This window comes from Pinus tabuliformis, chromosome 1_1, assembly GCF_031772625.1.
Source record: "Pinus tabuliformis cultivar Carrire ecotype Pingquan chromosome 1_1, CPIR1, whole genome shotgun sequence".
Classification (NCBI taxonomy): Eukaryota; Viridiplantae; Streptophyta; class Pinopsida; order Pinales; family Pinaceae; genus Pinus; species Pinus tabuliformis.
Genome location: NC_142297.1, coordinates 171,923,499 through 171,934,318, shown reverse-complemented (window position 1 = coordinate 171,934,318; position 10,820 = coordinate 171,923,499).

The following is a 10,820-nucleotide window of genomic DNA, read 5'->3' as shown; positions in this document are numbered from 1 at the left end:
AGGAAATCCACCCAATGGATCAAATTGAATTGCATAAACAGACGGGTGAGATGGTGTATGCTACCCTAGGAGACAAAACATTGATAAATTATAGATTGCAGAATTCTTTGAATAATACCACTGCACAATTGGAGTTAGAAAAGGCATCCTCCCAGGCTAAAGACAACAGGATAAAGTCTTTAGAGGATATAATCATAGAGCTTGGGCATGATCCAAAGGACCCTAAAGCTGTAAAGGAGCTGCTAAAGATAAAGGATTCAGACATTGCAGCCTTAAAGAAGATGATAAAGATCCCAGCAACCCTTCACCCTCAAATAGAAGAGGTTGCCCAGCTAAGGCAGGACCAAGATGTAGCAGCTATGCTGGTATCACTCCATAAACAACTTGCCCAGACAGAGGGAAAATTGGTAGAAACAGAGGCTGCACTGCAGGCAGCCCTACAACAGAAGGAAGGAGGCCAAACATCTCAGCCCCCTCAGCAAGTAATCGACCTTGAGGAACCCCCTCAAATTGTCACTCCCCCTACAGTGCAGACAGTTGAGACAGCTCCATCAACATCAGCACTAGCACCAACATCAGAGCAGGCTCCAAGCCTTGATATGCAGAAGTTGATGAATGAAATTAAAGTCCTAGAAGCCCAGATGGCAGAGCTGAATGAAACCAGGGAGGAATTGGCCAAAATTAATGAGAAATATGACAAATCTAAACAACAAGTGGCAGAAAAGGCAAGGGAAACAAAGACCCTGGAAAGAAAAATCAAAGAGCTCGAGAAAGAAATGGCCATGGGCAAAGCAATAACGGAGCTCAAGAAGATCTTATGGCAAAAGATTGGTCAATCAATCACAGACCAATGGGAATATATACTGACTATCCATGAGCAAATGGATTTGCTGGGCAGGGCTTATGCAGAAAATCAAAAAGCCAGAGCTGCTCTAGGAAGTATGCCAGAGATAGCTAATAGAATGATCAATGTGTTGAATCACAAAAATGGCATACAGCTAGCAAACATGGGTATCAGAGATAGAACTGATACAATTTTGCTGATTAAAAGGGTACTCACCCTCAGAAACTATGTACAGGCACTAGAGAGAAAATGTCAGGATATTCAAGCAGAGGTAAATGCTTTTGGTGCCAAGATTACAACATTATATGACAGAGGACTTCCCAGTTTAATAAACAGCGCTGGAAGGCTGTGGTCTCATGAGCAATATGCCAAAAGAGTCAACACTTACATCACTGATCAGTTGATTACCTCATCTAGCACTTCAGAAGGAACTGGGCCACCTACAGGGGAAGAATTGTATGATAAACTAGAAAATCTGTTTTATATAGAACATGAAATCAACCATCTGTTTGCATCACCCCCTAATTACTACAAATATACAGATGCTGATGAAACATTACGCAAAATGCAAAGGCACCAAATGCCTACTGATGAATGGTGGACTGATATGATCAGAATTCTACTTTGATTAATTAAATATTCTGATTAAAGACATCCTACAGCAAGCAGCAAACAATTGAAGAAAACACAAGTCAGCAGTCACGGCCTGAAGGATACAGATCGATAGCTCAAGAATATCCGTGCCACAACGTGTCAGCAGCAGCCACAGCCAGCATCAACCGTCGAAGAAGAAGTTCAGCCGGCCCTCCGGCCCAAAAGTCAAGTTAATCTGACAAACAGCAGACAGCTGTTGTGTACCTATGCCAGAGGCTTTAAATTTTGTAACCACCATATTGTAAAAGTTGGTAGAAGCAATTATTGTTCAATAACTGTTACTTGAGATATTTTCCTTGATATTTTTGTATATATTTACCCCTGCGCATATCATGTGGGGTTGTTGTTACTTGTTCAGAAAGAGAAATCGGCTGTATCTTTGGAGAGATAATACAAAGAAGTTTTGGGATTTCAGAGATTGTCTTTTCTGATGTATGCTGTGTTGGAACAATTGAATGCTGCAGAATTCTAGTGCTATAGCTTGATATAATAAGTTTCTCTATCTCTGTCTATGTTTAATTTTTGTTTATTTCATTTCTCATGTATGTGGTCGAATCTCAACAAGAAAGAAGAAGAATAGCTCAGGATTTGTCCATGGAGACACCCTGAATTCAATCTTTCCTTGTTATAAATGTTTTCTTCAGGTTTATTTGTTAAATTGGAATTCTTAAATGCTCCAACTTACTATAAATCTTTAACAGTTTCTGTGCAGTAATTCTTAGATGCTACTGAATAGAATCGGCCTTTTCAACTTACAGTCACACTGTGTATAAGTTTCCATTTCACTCTGTTTCATTTATAAACCAGAAATTGTATCATGAATAGCTGTCTAGCTTTGCAGTAAATCTTTCTCCATCACAGACATCAGGACTTACTCAATTTCTGACTCCATATGCCCAATGGACTAAAATCTCTAAAACATTTCATGCCCTTCTCAAGACAGCAGTTCACAACCAAAACTTTAAACAAAAACTGAACTTATAACTAGCCTAAAATCTTCACAAAACAGAGTTAAATCTTAAAGAGAGAGCCCTCTCTGATTATAGGTAGGCTAGGACCTATAATCCAAAGCTTGGTTAGTGGTTACCCCGGCCGTATTCCCTTGGGAGTCAAAGGGAACAGCCTGGGTGTTAACATAAATCAAAAACAAGAACCTGACAGCTACGAAATCTATCAATTTCGGAGTATCTCATCAAGTGGAAGAACTTACCCGCTGAAGATTCCACATGGGAGGACAAGAATTTTATACAGAAGCATCAAGAACTACTCAAGCGTTGAGGACAATGCTTTTTGAAGGAGAGGGGCATGTTAGGCCCCTATACTACTAGTGTAACCCCTTATTTTTATTAGTACAACCCACTTATTATATTGATGTACCCATGTAGTGCCCGTATTGTTACTATTGTGCCCCATAGAAGCCCACTATTGTTATTATTGTGCCCTTACATTATTATTGTTATGTCGGCTCTGATTATGTTATGACCCCTTAGACTCCTATATATAGAAAGGAGGTATTTTCATTTGTATCATCCAAAAATTGTTCATTTATGTAATGTAAAGGAGGTTGCCCCCTCGAAGAGGCTGAATTCTAAGGCGTTGATCTATCTTTTCTATCTTTTGTTGAGCTGGTTTCATAACATACAAACTTATGCCCATGAAATTCTTGAAGAGTGGTATTAGACTCAGCAAGCATTGGAGAGTCAAGAGCCTTCCAACATGATGCTTACATGACACAAGTGGAAGAGCCTTCATCCACCAAAGTGAAATGAATATTCTTATGAAAGAAACACATAGTAATTTGAAAGGAAATTTGGTGGGAAATTAGAACGAAAAACTTTTCAACATTAAAGGTGATAATATTTTAATTTGATGGGTCCACTCCACTGATCATAGACAACAAATCTTTCCCTTGTTGAGTGAAGCTTTTCAAAACCTCCAAGGAATACATGGAACATGGAGGTTGGGATAGATCTTCAACAATATTGTAGTGCTAAGAACCATGGGTAGATGGATTGTGTGTTGTCTTACGAAATACACCCTTAGGTGGGTGATAAATAGGTTCCACAGATTTATATAATGTAAGAGTTTTAGTTGAAGGAGGTGGAGTGGTCAAGTCCTTAGAGGATAAACTCGACTCAGGAACACCATATGATTTAGCTTGCATAGTCACATTGATGTTTTATTTGCACATAAAGAGGGAAAATTTGATTGTAGGATTGAAAAATGACCCCTCATTTCCCCTTGCGTAGGTGTAGGAGGATGTGCAACGATTTGTTATTGAGGTTGTGCAGACTGTTGGGTAGTAGGTGGAAGTGCTAGGAGCATATGAAATTCATCCATCTGAGGGCATTCATGAGTTAAGTGTTCTCCTTAACAAATCTTACAAGGGAACTTAATCTTACAATGATGCTAAGATGAGCCACCTCCTTGATTAGTTGGGTTCGGTTGAGGTTAATTATGATTCTTTTGTTTATTTTTATTGTTATTTTTACCATTAGGTTGATGAGTGTTGTTGTGGACGTCACCATAAGAATGTCGGTGGTTGATTAGAAGAAGTTGTTTTTGTAGAGATAGACACACTTGTTAGGGCTTCCAATGTAAAAATCAATTTCCTAAGTTAGGTAATAAGCTGGCTCATGGAATCGGAAATAGAACTAATCACACCATCACTGTGTGGTCTAGGAGAAGTTTTAGGTAGGTCAATGGAAGGTCGTGGAGAATTTGGAAGTACTTCATAAAGAATGACCAAATGAGAATAAATAAAACCCAATTTCTTGACAAATAAGATGGATTATTCCTCGATAACAACTCTAAACATAGAGACACCTTTGGAAATTTGAGACCGTAATGATCGAATGAACCATTTTCATAATAATTCATTAGGAATTTTGATTCTAACCAACCTCTTTCGATGTTGCCACTCATGGATATGATCATAAATGAAGGTGGCATCGTCTTGTTTAAAGTTAGACAAAAGTTTGGAATCGATGTTGTACCTTGTAGGCAAATGGAAATGGGTCAAGAAAGTTCGGGTTGAGGATGAAAAATCACTATAAGGTGCGGTGCCAATTCAATGTATCATTTGGCAACATATCCAGTTAATGTATGTTGGAACAAGCATAATTTGATCAAATCATCCACTAAATAATTTTCTGAACACCACAAACCATAAGTGCTAATATGGGTGGATGGATTCTCTCTTGGATTTCTTTCAAACTTCAAGATATGAGATGGTAACTTTGCAAGCATAGGTGGCCACTAAGGATCATGTCAGATGGGGTCGTTTGTTAGCTTTGCTAGATACAGTAGATCAAGTGAAGATAAAAATGGATTATGGAACTGACTAAAATGGGAATAGGTAGGAGAGTCTCCAGACCAACTTTGAGGTCCCCCCATATAAATATTATGATGTAAAGGTTGTGTACTTTGGTAATGAATTTTCGCAACATATAAATTATGTGGGTCAACATGACCGGTGAGAGGCGTTTTTCCCCTAGGGTAAATGCCCCCAAAGAGTATAGGACCCCTGAGAGCATGAATTCTAATGGGGTTGTACCAAACAGGGATAGGTTGACCAAATCATGCAGTAGCACAAACATAAGGAGGATGACTCATAGGTGTGACAGTGTTAACAACATGGTTTCCCCCAGGTAAACTAGCCACTCTAGGAAAGGTACTAGAGGTTGGCGTCCCTCCAAACAATGAACTATACTAGGTTTGAGACATATTAGAAGAAAAATTGCTCCAAGATGGCTAGGAGGAAAAATTTATCCTCCCCACACATTTCCAAAAGTGACCATGCTTATTTGAGGGACAAGAACCATAGGTTGGGAAAAACTAGGGGTAAAAATTCTTGACCCTACAGGTTGACTAGGATTAACAACCATAGTCAGCGTGGATGAAGGAGTAGGCATAGGAACACTAGGGAAATTCATAAGATCCATAAACGAGACTGGTGGAATTCCCCAAGTATATGTGAGAGGTGTAGACGAAGGTGTAGATCTTGCCACAATTAATGGTGGCAAAGATGACATGGAAAAAAAAACTGCGGATGAAGAGGGTAACGAGGAACTAAACTTCTCCATAGGTAACACAGATAAAGGCAAGTATGTGTAAGCAGGTGTTGAGTGGTTTGGATTCAACCACAATAACATTGGTCCCAAAGGATTGGTCAGAGGTGGATTAACACGAGAAGCTGAGTCATTTTCCAAAGTTTTAGTAGAAATCAAATCACTACTAGAGGGTCTAGGTATAGATTCCACAACTATGGGTTGGTCTAAGTCTTGAGCACCAATAGGAACTCGCTGAGCAGGAGTGACAAGTCCACCTCATCCAGGAGGAAAACCATGAATATGATGTGACTGATGATGACTTGGTTCAACCAGGGTGAATAAATGTAAATTAACCAAATTACGTTAGTACAAATAACCCTAAGGCCAAACTATTAGACTCAGACAAAACAAGATGCATTTTAAATGTCCTAAGAAGTAGTCACACAAGAAAACCAATCCTTGTACTATGTTTTAGATGGCCTTATAAGAGACCTCTTACTTGTAGCATCCCATTTTTGAAGGAAAAGTGGTTCAGAGGAAGGTAATGAAGAGGTATGGTTTCCTCCCACAACTACCACCTATAGGGTAGTTTTCTTGGGAATGGTCACTAAGGTACCTCTATCCCACGTGGTTGCACGAATTTGTTGTGGCCACCAACAACCCCCTTTTTTATTTAGTATTAGTAATAACACTAAATAAATGGGGACCCTTCTAAAAAAAATAAAAACTAGCACTTATAATTCCCTTTGAATAAAACACACTATCATAAGCTTAGGAAAAACATTCGCAAACCCAAAATCTTAAGTATTATGATAAGTCTCAAATAAAATCATTCTCTTAACAATAAACATCGCATCGCAAAAGGGTAAAGGAGGATATCATATAAACAAACTTTTAGAATTGCGAAAGCGCGATGATGCGAGAACGCGTGCCTTACATACTCATTGCATATCGCAGATTTCATATGTCTCAAGAACTACCTAAAATAAAACATCTCGATCCTGCGATATGTGATAAAGCATCTTGCAAATCACATCTCGTAGTCGTATAAAGAAATAAATGATTGTTAACGAAAAGGATTAGTGATATGGCAATCTGCAATATTGCGATCTGCGATATTGTGAAGCAAATCGCAAAATCATTTTATCATAGATCAATAGGGCTCATTGTTCAATGAAATATTTCTCGTAATCCGATACTGAGTTATGGGCATTAATGTCAACTTAGTGGTTTGTTGATGGTCATTTGTGAGAAAAGATTTAGATCTGATTGAAAGGTTGTTTCACATAGGGTGATATATTTGATATGATTTCAAAATTAAAGAGCTTTCCTGTCACCTTGTCACTTACCATTATTCGTTCCTTACTTACTTGCAGGAGCGGCAAGTAGAACAATATACAGAGCAGTGTGTAGAATGTAATGGGAAAGAAGGGAAAAGCTCCGGTTGCTGAGAAAACAGAGATGAACACACTAGCCAAAATCCTGCAGATATGTTAACAAAAGTTGTAACCAAGGAGACACTGAGAGTCTGCTCAGTTTCAATTGGTCTTCAAGTATGATGAAGAAGATGAGAAACAACCAGGTCCAGAGTGGAGTCATTGTCCAACAAATGAAGTAGCGGTGGAGTTGCTATAATTAGTCTCCAAGTGGGAGATTGTTGGGTGTGGAGCCTGATTATCTTATTTATTCAAAGGTATCACCGCATTGGACCCCAGTTCGTAATGGGGCGGAAACGCCACCTGTAAAATATTCGCTGCAGGGGGAGTCCAGCGGGGGGGCAGCTAAAAATAGATGTCAAATTTCCTTGTAAAATGTTTTAATTTTGTAGTCAATCTCAGCTGTTCATTATGCGGAGATTTAACGGTAGAAGTTATGTTTAATTTAGGGTTTTTTTCCATAGAAGGAAACCCCTCTCTATATCTGAGGGAATTATATTGCGTCTATGTAGATCTGTATTCTGAGTGAGGAAGAGAGAGGAGATTGAGAGTGAAGAGGGATTTATAATGAATATGCTATAGGTTGTATCTCTTCAGTTTGCTGGATAATATAAAAGGAAGGATTGGCTGTTTCTCTATGGATGTAGCACAAACTTGGTGAACCACATATATCTGTGTCTCTCTTGTATTATGCGTTTTCTGTGTTTATATTTATGCAATATTTTATGTGTTCCATTGCTCTGTAATATATAATTTTCTAACACCCATGCCCAAAATTTGAACGCTACATGACCCAACACGGAAGTCATTAAGAACATGTTCCACTTCATCATGTGTGAGAAAATGTCAAAGAAATGAGTTAGTGCCACGAAGATACAATGTATCATTTAGCACTATCTAGTGCTTGGATTTTAATCAGATGCAACAATGACCATCTTTCGATAGATATGGGAAGAATCGATAGGTCTGAAGATAGATAAGGATATATCCATACCATATTTCAAAAGAGTCAACCAGATAGAAAGATTTATCTGCCATGGGATTGTGGGTTACCTAAGCTGTGTCGACTATGGAAAGATCCAACAATAGTTTTAGTAGTGGTGAAGACCAAATAAAATTGATGGAGGATAACTATCCACTTAGAACATTTACCTCCAATAATCTGATGATACAAAATATGTCTCATAGGGTTCTCCAGGGTAATGACAATAGTTTGATGCATAAAGATGTAATTCTGGAAGTAGATGACAACAAAAATGGTTGCCAAGGAAAGTTTCTCCACATGCGAATACCTTGTTGAAGATAGCAACAGAAATGCTAAAAATAGAAAATGCTAAAAATAGCACTGCTAAAAATAGCACTACTATAAATAGCAGTTTCATCCAGTGTTGAACTTAGCTATATTGGATGAGAAGTGAAGGTGCTAAAAATAACATTTCTAAGAATAACATTTCAGATGGATTCCTATTTTAGTCAGTCCTTGGACTAAACACAGGAAGTAAAATTCGAATTTGAACTTAACAGCTATTTGAAAATAAATTAATTAATTCACTATGAGTTAATTAGTTGAGAAAATTCAAACATGAAGTCTATGTGAGGACATACAACAATTTCTCCATTAATTGAGGAATTTATCCATCAGTTAAAGAGATAAGGATGAGTTCTATATTGAGTAGTAATTAGTTGGCTCAGTTAACTAAGTCAAGTCCAGTTATATTTGATTTAAACAGTTTGTTTAAATTAAGTAAGTTCAGTTAGTTAATGCATGCTTGCATATAACTGTTGTTCTTTAGATAACTGAATATTCTCTCATGGATAACTCATGCATGTTAGTTCAGACAGAGACCCAGTTGAGTTCAGATAGTGGGACAGTGTACTATCAATTGCTAGGATATTTTAGGTGAATATTCCTTGCATGGAGAAGGATTTATTTCTAAGAGAATTACGTGATATAGGAGCTTGGAGGACTTGATTAGTATATATACTTGTCTATACAGTCTATGAGCTTCATTATCTAATTACAGAGAGAGAAGGAAAGCTTTTGAGCTGATTCTTTTTGTAACTTGGAAAGGATTTCCACTTGTATGATAATACAGAGTTGGGGTTTTATGCTTTGGCTTTCCCCTGGTTATATCTTTTGTGTTATGTGTTATTGATTTCTTCTTCTTAGTTATATGTGTTCTTATTGATGTTGCTCAATTCAATTAAGCTTTTGCTTTGTAGAAGTAGATCAAGTATTTTTCTTTAGTATATTGAATTATCAGGTGATCTACATGTGGGAATTTCTACATGGTATCAGAGCATAGGTGATCAAGGAAGAACATTATACAAGAAGAGGAGAAGTTTGAAGTTTGTGATTCCTGAATATAGAATTCGAGTTCTTATCACATCTCTATTTCACCTATGGCGTTCAGTGGTTTAAGCCTTGAATATGCCCTTGATGGTAGTTCAAATTATATAGCCTTGAAGGATCACATGGAGGCAGTATTAGAAGATAATAGTCTAAAGGACTTCATTGATCAAGATGTCCCCAAGCCAACTGATGCTACTCAATTGGCGGAATGGAAGAAGTGTGTGGCTAGAGCTAGGAGAATCCTTCTGGAGGGAGTTCGAGATCACATAGTCTCGAGTCTCCATGGGAAGGAGACTCCATTTTCAATGTGGAAAACATTGAAAGATCTATATCAGAATAGCAGTGATTAGAGGAAGCTGGCACTAAAAGAAAAGCTTCAAAAAATCAAGTGTGAAAAGGGCGATACAATCTCTACATTCCTAAACAAGCTCACCACCTGCAGGGATGAGCTTGGAAGTGTGGGGATCACAACCGCTGATGATGACATGGTGAGTCTTGCACTTCTTGGTCTTCCTAAGAGCTAGCATAGCTACCAGGACTTGGTTAATGGAAGAGAAAAACTGCCAGATTGGGAAAGACTTTGGTCAGATCTGATGCAAGAGGAGATACGAAGAAGCACCAGAGATGGATCCTCATCGAAATAAGATGATGAGGAAAATCTAGCGTTAGCAAGTAAGGCAAGGAAGGGGAAAGGGAAGGAATCCCAATCCAAATCCTGTTCTTCCCATGGTGGGAAGAAGTTTGACAAATCGAAAGTGAGATGCTTTCATTGTCATGAAGTGGGCCATTTTGCTACTAATTGTCCATAGAAGAAATCCAAGAAGGGTTCCTCAAAGGGATCTGATGCTGATGCACTTGCCTCATAGTTTGAGCTAGATTTCTCTCTTATCGCATGCATGGTTTCATCCATGATGGGATGTGTTTGTTACTTGGACAGTGGAGCCTCTTTCCACATGTCAGGTGACAAGAATCTCTTCAATACCTTGGAGGAGAAGGATCTCCAGATGCAGATCGAGATGGGTGATGATGGAAAGTACTGTGTCTGAGGTGAAGGTACGATTGTGTTTCAGAGGGAGCATGGAGCTCCCCTCACCCTAACTGATGTTAAATATGTTCTAGGTTTGAAGAAGAATCTTGTGTCCATTGCCTTTCTAGAAGATAAAGGCTATGATGTAGTCTTTAGCAAAGGAAAGGTATTCCTGAGGCATATCAGCACTGGACAGACAAAGGAAATAGGGATTCGAGTCAAGAATCTCTATAAGCTAGAGGTAGATGACTATTCTACTTTGAGTTCCAAAGCAGAGATGGTGCAGAGCCAAGATGTTGGCGAGCTATGGCATAGGATATTGGGCCACTTGGACCATGGAACCTTGAAGATCATGTAGCAGATTTCTACCGGATTACCCAAGGGAAAACTTGAGCAGACGAGCACATGCAAAGGTTGTACCTTGGCTAAGTATGTGAAATATTCCTTTCCAGAT